This window comes from Pelobates fuscus, chromosome 4 (assembly GCF_036172605.1).
Source record: "Pelobates fuscus isolate aPelFus1 chromosome 4, aPelFus1.pri, whole genome shotgun sequence".
NCBI classification, from domain to species: Eukaryota; Metazoa; Chordata; class Amphibia; order Anura; family Pelobatidae; genus Pelobates; species Pelobates fuscus.
Window position 1 is genome coordinate 360,790,691 of NC_086320.1, and position 10,307 is coordinate 360,800,997.

The following is a 10,307-nucleotide window of genomic DNA, read 5'->3' on the forward strand; positions in this document are numbered from 1 at the left end:
CCCTTAGAAGGCCAAATTCTGCTCCCCTCATGGTGGCACGCACTACCCCTATTCCCAAGGGTACCAGACCAGAGGAAGGTGTTTGTTTTAATTGCAAGGTCAAAGGGCATTTTAAAAGTGATTCCCCGGAACCCAAGAGAGAGCCAAGAAAGCCACACAGGCCTGCCCCGGCCCCTAAGGCTGAGAAGGAGGTTCCAATAATTGAGGAACCAGATGACTAGGAAACTGGCAAGCCTGTGTCATTAACCCCTGTTATGGCAGTGTCTACAGGGGATAAGGGGGGGCCACTTGCTACAGTAACTCTGCCTATTGAAGGCCACCCTACCACATTTCTTGTTGACACAGGTGCAGCCCGTAGCGTTCTAAGAGAACAAGACCTGCCAGACCCATCTTTCCTGTCCAATATTGATGTCTCTTGTGTTGGAGTGGATGGTCAGCCAAGACACAGCCCTTTAACAACTCCACTACGAGTTGGCTCTAGCCTGCTTGCTCGTTTTGTGGTATCCTCCACTTGCCCAATTAACCTGTTAGGTGCTGATGTTCTCTCCCGCCTGCAGGCATCCATCACCTTCACCCCAGATGGGCAAATAGAAATGACTACACCCCTATCTGAACCAGACACCTCAGCCTTGTGCTCCTTGCCTCTGATGCTGCATTTAGATAAGCCCCGTGAGGAAGCGGCAGAATTAAGGTCCAATTTCCCAGAGGAATTAAAAACACAGGTGCCCGCCAAGTTATGGTCCTCAGGCCCAGAGGACATAGGTCACCTAAATGTTCCCCCTATGGTGGTAAAGCTTATTCCAGGAGCTAAGTTACCAAGAAAACCACAATATCCGTTGAAACCAGCCCAGTCTGCTGCTATTTCTGTCCACATCAAGGCACTCTTGGAGAAGGGTGCCCTGGTGAAATGTAAATCTGAATGCAACACCCCATTGTTTCCTGTGAAAAAGAAAACTCCAAAGGGTGAGCCAGAGAAGTACAGGATGGTTCAGGATCTCCGTGCTGTCAATGAAGCTACCGTCCTGGACACCCCTCTTGTACCAAATCCCCATACTCTGCTCTCCGGAGTCCCACCATCTGCCAAATTCTTCACAGTTATTGACCTGGCCAATGCCTTTTTCAGTGTTCCACTGGACCCATCCTGCCAATACCTGTTTGCCTTCACCCATGAGATGCAACAGTATACCTGGACTGTCATGCCCCAAGGGGCACAAAATTCTCCAAGTCAATTTGCAAAGGCCATGGGTACCATCCTTGACCCATGGCAAACTGAGCACCCAGAAGTTGTCCTGCTTCAGTATGTGGATGATCTACTGCTGTGTGGAGATGATTCTCCCACTACTGAAAGGTGTTCAATCAGCCTTCTTTCCTATTTGGCAGAACAGGGATGCAAAGCTTCACTCATCAAGCTACAATTCTGTCAATCTTCGGTGATCTTCCTTGGACATTGCCTATCTCAAGGTACCAGACATCTTACTCGGGACCGGGTAAGGGCTGTTCTGGACATTCCACCTCCAAGGACTTCAAAGTCTCTTCATGCCTTCCTAGGCCTCATTTCCTACTGCAGAGCATGGATCCCAGAAGCCTCTCTGCTTATGCAACCTCTCTATGATGCTCTTAAGTCTGACCCGTTCTGTCTGACCAATGAAGCCCTGGCCAATTTCGATGCTTTAAAACGTGCCATTGCTTCTGCTCCTGCCTTGGGCCTACCTGACTACTCCAAACCCTTTAAATTATTTGTCTCTGAAAGACAAGGCCACGCAACAGGAGTTCTCACCCAAACGAACGACTTAAGAGGCCGCCAGAGGCCTATTGGATATTTCTCATGTCAACTAGACATTGTGGCCAGAGGGACTCCTTCCTGTCTCAGGGCTGTTTTTGCCGCAAGAGAGCTCATTGAAAGAACCTCAGACCTGGTCCTTGGCCACCCTCTGGTTGTTTTGGCCCCTCATGACATTTCTGCTATTATCAACCAAGTCCAGCTCAAGCACGTGTCTCCAGCCAGACACCTGCGCCTACAGTGTCATCTTCTTTTGCCTGACAACATTTCCATCCAAAGATGTCAAGTGCTTAATCCGTCCACTCTTCTTCCACTCCCTGAGGGGGGTATCTATTATGGATTTATCACAGATGAAACCTACATCTACCTGCTCTGTGGATGTATCAAGAAAGTCATGCATCCACATTTGTCATTTCATGAAGATGAGACACCTCTTTGTGAAGGCCCGGATTACGCCTTCTGTACCATGTGGTACAAGCCAAATATTACTCCCGAACCTTGCTATGAAGATGAGCTTTACCACTGGACCGATGTAAAGCTCACTGCACAAGACTTTTATTGTGACTCTGAAGGTAATAGCATGGTCTTGGTCCAGCTACCTCAACAACTTAACTACCTCTACCGCCATTGGGATACCGCTATCCCACATATTCCTGTTACCAAGTTGAAGACAAGGTCATGGAATGATCTTGGGCCCATGGCAAAACTATGGGCCACCATGAATGAAGAACAGCTACAGGAAAATGGTATTGCCAAATACCCAACAACTGACCTTCTGGAAGCATGGCCACGCCATTTCCTGGAAAAGGAATTTCGAGACCTGGTCATAAAGAATGATTATGACCCAGAAACACCTCATGACTGTTTTGAACAGATGAAAATGGAAACAGTGCACTTACCAACTGTGCATGAGAATCCATTACCAGATCCGGATTTTACCCTGTTTGTGGATGGATCAAGATATGCCGATGAAGGAGGAACATACCACACAGGATATGCCGTAACCACAACAGACGAAGTCATCAAATCATCATCCTTACCGCCAGCAATGTCTGCACAAGAAGCTGAATTACAGGCTCTGACTTCAGCATGCAAAATTTCCGAAGGAAAACGTGCCAACATCTATACAGATTCAAGATATGCTCTGGGTGTGGCACATGACTTCGGCCTAATCTGGAAGACAAGAGGATTTCTTACCACCGCCGGTACACCAGTCAAACACAGCACTGCAATTAAGGAGCTAATGGATGCCCTCCTACTTCCCGAAGAAGTGGCCGTTTTGAAAGTTAAGGCCCATGGGAAATTGGATACAGATGAAGCAAAGGGCAACCATTTGGCTGATCAGGCTGCTAAGTTAGCGGCCAGGGATCTGCAGGAAGTGGATGAAGAAGTGTCCAGACAAGAACAAGAAGAAGTCCCTATTTTTGCTCTGCAAACTCTTCCTACTGATTTGCGAATTTTACAAGAACAGCAAGCTGCAGTCACTCCTGAAGAAATCCAGAAATGGAAAAAGAAAGGAGCTGTCCAAAAGGACGGAATATATTACAACAACTTCAAATTTTGTCTTCCCAGAAATTTGTATCCAGCAGTTGTCCAATGGGCACATGGGCCTGCACACCTGTCAAAAGAATTGATGGCCGCCCTCATACAGAAGTATTATGAAGCACCTGGAATCACAACATTGATCAATAGCTTCTGCAAGGCCTGTGTCATTTGTGCAAAATGCAATCCAGGAAGACCAGTTAAAGTACCTGCGAAACACCTGGCAAAGCCCATGTACCCCTTCCAGCGGATTCAAATTGACCACATCCAAATGCCCAAGAGTGGGCCCCATGAATATGCACTAGTAATAGTGGACATGTTCTCAGGCTGGCCAGAAGCCTACCCAGTGGCCAATATCACTGCAAAAACAACCGCAAGACGCCTACTTACAGATATTGTATGTAGATTCGGACTCCCAGAAGTCATTGAGAGTGATCAAGGCCCAGCCTTTACAGCAACTGTGACTAAAGAAATTTGGACTGCCCTGGGGGTGACTCTAGCCTTCCATACCCCTTACCACCCACAAAGTAGTGGTAAAGTGGAGCGCATGAATGGCACTCTAAAAACCAGAATGTTAAAAATGTCACAAGAAACAAAGATGCCCTGGCCAGAAAGCCTACCAATAGCTTTATTTAGTGTTAGGCACACACCTAGAGGGAAGCATTCACTGTCCCCATATGAGGTTCTATTTGGGACAGCACCCAGGCTAGGTTGTTATTATCCGCAGCAGTTGCAACTCCAATCAGATGTTTTAGTAGACTATGTAACTGAACTTGCAAGTGTCCTAAACAAAATACATGCCCAAGTTTTCTCTTCAATTCCAGATCCCGAATTGGATACAGGTTCCCATAACCTACTTCCCGGAGATTGGGTCCTGGTCAAGAAGTTTGTGCGGAAAAATACCCTAGAACCAAGATTTGACGGTCCATTCCAAGTTCTCCTGATTACCGCAACCTCCGTCAAATTGGCCGGTAGGCCAAATTGGGTCCACGCTTCCCACTGCAAGAAATCTCCTGCCCCAGAGGAAGCGAATATCGCACAAACATGTATCTCTGGTACATCTCCTCCTTAATTAGCCTTATGAAGGCCCAGCAAGTAGCCATTACCAAAGACACTAGTGGGTACACTTTCTGGTATAATTCATCGTGCACCCAGGTGGCTACCTATACCTTTGACTACTGTGATATTGTAAAATGCCCATTTCCCACACCACAAATCCAGAGCATCTATAGAGATATCCCTCATTCGAAAGACCCATATGTTTGTGTAGTTGACAGGCAATGGGGGCACAATTGTGACCATTGGGGGGCGGCGGGATGGAATGCCGGGCCTGCCTGGGGTTACAAACCAAAAAGTGCCGTATCTAAAGTAGATGATCATGGTAGATCCCTCCTCCAGAGAATGACTTTGAGAAAGCCCGGGGGGAGTACACCAATGAAACTAATCCTTAACATTGAGCATCCAAGCCCAACAGATGCAGACCAGTATGTGATGGGAATGTATTGGAAAAAGGGTTCCTATAAAAAGTTAGGGCATTTCTATCTCAAAGATATGTGCAACTCTTCTGAGTGGCAAGGGGCCACCCATATGGTCCCTAACCCATTAAAACCTCATATCCAGACCTTTCAAGACATGATGGCCATTGCTAACCCCACTTTTGAAGATACCATGGCCGCTGAAACAGGTTTTAATGATGTAAATTTATGGTTAGAATGGATGAAATATAATGATAATAAGCATAATAGAACTGCATGTTATGTGTGTGGCGGTGCCCGGCCTCACCTGGGTACCGTACCTTTAATCCTACCCGTAGATATAGAAGAATGTGTTTTAAGCCTTTTTGCCTATCACTATAATTTTAACAGGTCCATATGTATTGCATGGACAAAGGAGTATCCTCTCCTAACCCAGGATGTCAAACCCCCTGATGGTATTACCGTATATAAAGGTAATTACACTTGCTATGCCATGTACGATGGTATTGGTAAATTTGTAGGTAACTTTTCCAAAGGTTATTGTGCTACATACAGAACTGTCCCTGTACGTTTACTGCAGCATCACACTAGGTCATTAGGAGATATTTACTGGTTGTGTGGGGATTTACAGTTAAGATCCAGAATGGACACGGCGTGGTGGGGGGAGTGTACGTTGACTAAAGCCATTATGCCTATACACATTATCTCTGACACACACCTCAACACCCATGGGCCCAGCCACACTAAGGTTAAACGTGAAGCCCCAGTAAAAGGAAGTTTTGACCCTCACATTTACATTGATGCCATTGGGGTGCCTAGGGGGGTACCCAATGAGTTTAAAGCAAGAGATGAGGTTGCTGCAGGATTTGAGTCAATTTTTACCATAGTTACCGCAAACAAGAATTTAAATTGGATAAATTACATTTATTATAACCAACAGCGTTTTGTTAATTACACCAGAGACGCCCTCCAGGGGTTGGCCGAACAGTTGCAGGCCACATCCCAAATGACTTTCCAGAATAGAATGGCCCTAGATATGATCTTAGCCGAAAAAGGAGGGGTTTGTAAAATTTTGCCCGACACCATGACATGTTGTACCTACATCCCAGAAAACACAGGCCCTAATGGTAAAGTTACATTAGCCATAGAAAAATTAAATGATCTGTCTGAAGAGTTAAAAAGGAATTCTGGGATAAAAGATCCTTGGGAAAGATGGTTTGGTTGGATGACAGGATGGCAAAAGGCTTTAATGCAGATTGGTATGGCTATACTAATTTTTCTTTTTATTTTTGCTCTTCTCTTTTGTTGTGTCCTCCCATGTCTGAGAAAATCCCTCATGAAGACTGTTGACCAAGCGGCACCCACTTTCACCCATCTCGAAGTTGATGACCAAGAATCCCAAGACATCAATTCACCCTGTCTGCCGCTGCAAACATTCCCCTTTGTTGATAAAGTGCAGGAATTCTAGGAAGGGACTAGCTTAGGGACAGCATCTGTCAGTGAATGGTAAAGGCCCCGTGTTGGAGAAGTGGTGGATTAGCTGCCATGGGATACCCATGGGTGTGAAGTGTTCGAGAGCCATACTGACGGATGAGTTAGCCTATCAGGGTCAGATCTAGGGACAGACTTGCACTTTGCATTAACACCTAGCTAGCGGCCATGGGGTTTCTGTGCCTTTGGGTTAACACGTCTTCTGATACTAACATAATAAAGTTTTTATCTCTTAGAATCTAACATTTCATAGGGGGGACTGATGTGGAATTATTAAAAATTACTATTGTACTTGTATTGAATTATTGTACTAACTCCATTTTAACCTTATACTGTGACTTCCTCCTCCATTTTGTCCCCCTAACCTGACTTCTTCAAATCCTCCATTTTGTCCTCATGACTTAACTTGTTCATTTTAAAACTACATTACGTGACTGAACTTCTCAACCCAATTAGTACAGTAGACAAAGACTGTGTTTTCCTGCAAGGACAAATACCAGGAGGTGCTGGTTACTCCTTAAGACTTGCCGGCTACTCCTTAGAATTTGTAAGATAGTATAGTTTGAAGGCCACAGAACACAGTAGTAATGAAATGTTCTATTCATAAGAGACCTTGCACCTGGACATGAAGCCTGATATCATTGACCGTGTAAAATGACGTTTAGGACCCCCTTATCCCCACCCGTGTCCAGAATAATCCCACCTCTGATGGGTGGGCACGGGACTAACCTTTTTATTTTTAAACCAATAGGTAAGACACTAACACCGACACTTAACAATTAATCCAATTGATGGTGTTTATTTGCTGATATTCTAATAATCAATGATGACGCAAAATGCCTCTTAAAAGGGCCTGCGCGCCCGCTTTTTCTTCACTTGCCAATAAACTTTCTCGAAGTTATTTTAACCTGAACCTCGTGTGTCAGACTTAATTACTTCAGCGTATATACGCAATTTAATTTTATTGATTTGGACAGGAACAGATAGACATTTGAACATTTTGGTTTACTTTCAAAAAGTACCATAACATAAGTAAAATGAATCTAAAAACCAAAAGTAATTATTTTTTAAAATAATATTGATACCTTCTATTATAAAATCTATTTGAGTGTCAGGAATCCTAGCTTCATTAGTTAAAATTTCTTTTATAGCTCGACAACCAATGTCATGAGGAATAATGGTATACAAAGACTGTACATCACAAGTAACTAATATAAAACTGGTTTTCCAAGTAAAATCATTTAAAAATTTTAAAAGCGACATAGAGTCTTTTAAATAAGATTTCATGAGTTTAACCGAAGGCTGGAGAAGGATATCAATATATTGGGAAAGGTTACATAAAAGTGAACCAATCCCTGAAACGATTGGTCTACCTGGGGGGTGTTGTTCATTCTTGTGAATTTTGGGAAGAAAATAAATAACAGGGGTGATCGGAAATTCTATATTTAAAAAGTTAAATTCATGTTTATTTAAAATTTCTGAATTTAAACCTTTGTTTAAAAAATTAAGTAAAATAGTTTTAATATTTTTGGTAGGATCTGTTAAAAGGCTTCATCGATATACATCTTACTGGACTGGATAACTACTCCACCGCCTTTGTCGGCTGATTTAATAACGATATCTCTGTCTTTTTGGAGTTCTTTAATTGCCTGTCTTTCGGCATGTGTAAGATTATTAGTGTCATATTTTTTATATTTAATTTTTTCTAAATCTTTGTGAACAAGTTTCTCGAATAAAACCAAAGGAGCCGATTTAAAATGAGAAGGATAAAACTTAGATTTTGTTCTAAGATGTGTATTTAAAAAAGGACTTTTGTCTGTCTTTGGAAGGGGAAGTGAGGCGGATGGGGTTGGTAGATTAGATTCTTTGTCATTTTTACTTATAAAGAATCTTTTTAGTGTAGCCTTTCTCACAAATGTATTTACATCAAGGAAGGCTTGAAATGAATTAAAAGATGAGGTAGGGGCAAATTTAAGGCCTTTACTTAAAACGGACAATTGTGCAGCTGATAAAACTTTTTGAGAAAGATTAAAGATGCCATTATGGGAATTGGTGACAGATATTATTGTCTTTCCAATCTTTCTCTTTTGTTCCCGTCTTCCACTTCGTCTTCCTCTAGGCTTAGAATTCTTTTTTGGGAACGTGATGGGTGTGGTGTCTGGGTGTAGCGGTACTTACCCTCTCCAGGGGCCGGCCGGGGTCCTCTCTTTTCGCCGCGCGCGGTCCTGCTCCTGCACGAGCCGCGCGCGGCTCAGCGAACGATAAGATCAGTCAGGCGGGCAGTGACTGCGAGAAGCGGTCACGTGTCCCGCCCGACACTAAGAGCGCGCTGCGCGTCTCGGGCGCGCTCTTAAAGGTACAGTGGGAGACTAAATTAGAATCAGTCTCCCATTGGCCCCTGTCATGCCACGTTCCCCATACACTCACGTTTTGGGGGCGTGGATATGACAAGGGCCAATCAAAGTGAACATTAGGGTATACTCACCTGTTTCCTTTGCTCCTTGCCCTATCGTGGTTTCTGTCCAGTTCCCTTTAGTGCTTGTATCGTTCAGTTGGTTTTTTGGTGCTTGACCTTGGCTTTGTTCCTGACTCCGCTCTCTCCTTATCCTTGCTTGCTTATCCGCTGTTTTGTCCTCTGTGTACCAGTCCTCGGCTTGTTCTACGTTACGCTGTCTCTCAGTTCCCTTGACCTCGGCTTGTTCTAGACTCTGTCTTTCTTTCTCGTCCTAGTCCGGCCATTCTAAGGTCCGGTAAGACGAACCCTGGTTTCTTGTCTCTTGGCTATATGAACTATTCCTGCGTGTTGGGGTATATTACCGTGACACTGGGCTAGTGCAGGCTGGTGAGTACGTATTTCTAAAAAATGGTCATCGTTGTCAAGGTCTGAATCGACTGATAGCAACTGGTACCTATTAGTGTGATTTGGGATAGTGGGTGATTTGGAATAATTAAAATACTCATTTTGATCATCGGTGTACCTAGATCTTTGTGGTTTCGGTGAAAAATTAAAACCAGAGGAATTATGGTATCTTGGTGATCGGGGTGCAGAGTGATCATTGGTGTACCTAGATCTTTGTGGTTTCGGTGAAAAATTAAAATCAGAGGGATTATGGTATCTTGGTGATCGGGGTGCAGAGTTATAATTTTGTTGAGGGAATTTTCTTTGTTTATGTGAGGGTAATTGATATGTGTTGGTTTTATTTTGATATGGTAATTTTGAAAAACCATGAGATTGGTGAGGGAAAGTATTTTGAGGAAAAGTTGTTTGGGGCCTTTTTAAGGGTGGGGATTGGGGATAGGATCTCCGTGTGGTATAATTCTGATATTTGGAAGGAGGTTGGTGTAGTGTATTGTTGTAAGAGTGGGAATTGTTGTGCGTATAATTTTGGTAGTTTGGTCTAGAGGAATAGTTCTCTGAAGTGTACTTTTTTTTAAAATGGTAAGTTCTCACTTGTTTATTTGAATAATCGGTTTTGTCTCGAATGTATTTTTTGATTTTCAGATTTTCAGATCTTGGTCAGAGGTGGGTAATTTTAAAAGCCTTAAGCCACGGGGGGTAATTTGCTCATCTATATATTTTTTAAAAGTGGCAATTTCCCATTTGAGCTTAATTTCTGTGGATAGGGCTTTTTCTAATTTCATAAACAAATCTTGTTGGTTGGAGTGATGAGGAATTAATCACCTCTGTATTAAATACATTATTAACATCAATTGTATATTTGTTCCTATATTCAAAGATAGACATATTGTAAAAAAGTTAGAAAGCAGCTATCCCAAAAGGGAAATTTAAGAAATGGTAACAAAAATAAATGAAAATGAGACAGCGCTAGGTAACTAAAAAGCAGCAACCTATTAAAAGGGGATCCCTCAAACCCTTTAGAGCTAGATAAGTAAAAAATAATAAAAAGGCTGCGCTTACGATAAAAACAGACACAGTGTAAAGTCCAAAGGGAGGAAAAGTCCAACTGGTGTGTCCTTACAGGAGGTCTTTGCTGGTGGTGTCCTCTACCAATATAGTA